The sequence below is a fragment of the Octopus bimaculoides genome, chromosome 12 (assembly GCF_001194135.2).
Source record: "Octopus bimaculoides isolate UCB-OBI-ISO-001 chromosome 12, ASM119413v2, whole genome shotgun sequence".
Taxonomy (NCBI): domain Eukaryota; kingdom Metazoa; phylum Mollusca; class Cephalopoda; order Octopoda; family Octopodidae; genus Octopus; species Octopus bimaculoides.
This window is the reverse complement of record NC_068992.1, coordinates 58,827,695-58,827,917: the sequence shown is the minus strand read 5'-3', so window position 1 is coordinate 58,827,917 and position 223 is coordinate 58,827,695. Positions and strand designations below refer to the sequence as shown.

The following is a 223-nucleotide window of genomic DNA, read 5'->3' as shown; positions in this document are numbered from 1 at the left end:
ATATATATATATATATATATATACATATATATAATTGAGATTCTGTTAAATTAGGTACTTAAGCTGAAGCACCAAGTCAGTCCGGTATTATCCGAACAGCTTGAGGTAAGGTGAATACAATCTAAATAAGCAACAGCATATCAAAATGATGCAGTATGACCGTTTCAAGCGACTCCATATATATATATATATATATATATATATATATATATATATATATATA

General features: G+C 25.6%; 1 protein-coding gene across 10 annotated transcripts in view; it reads left to right on the top strand.

The window, feature by feature from the left end:
- LOC106874495 (uncharacterized) overlaps positions 1-223 on the top strand; it is a 57,598-nt gene that overhangs the window by 35,109 nt on the left and 22,266 nt on the right. The window lies entirely within an intron of this gene.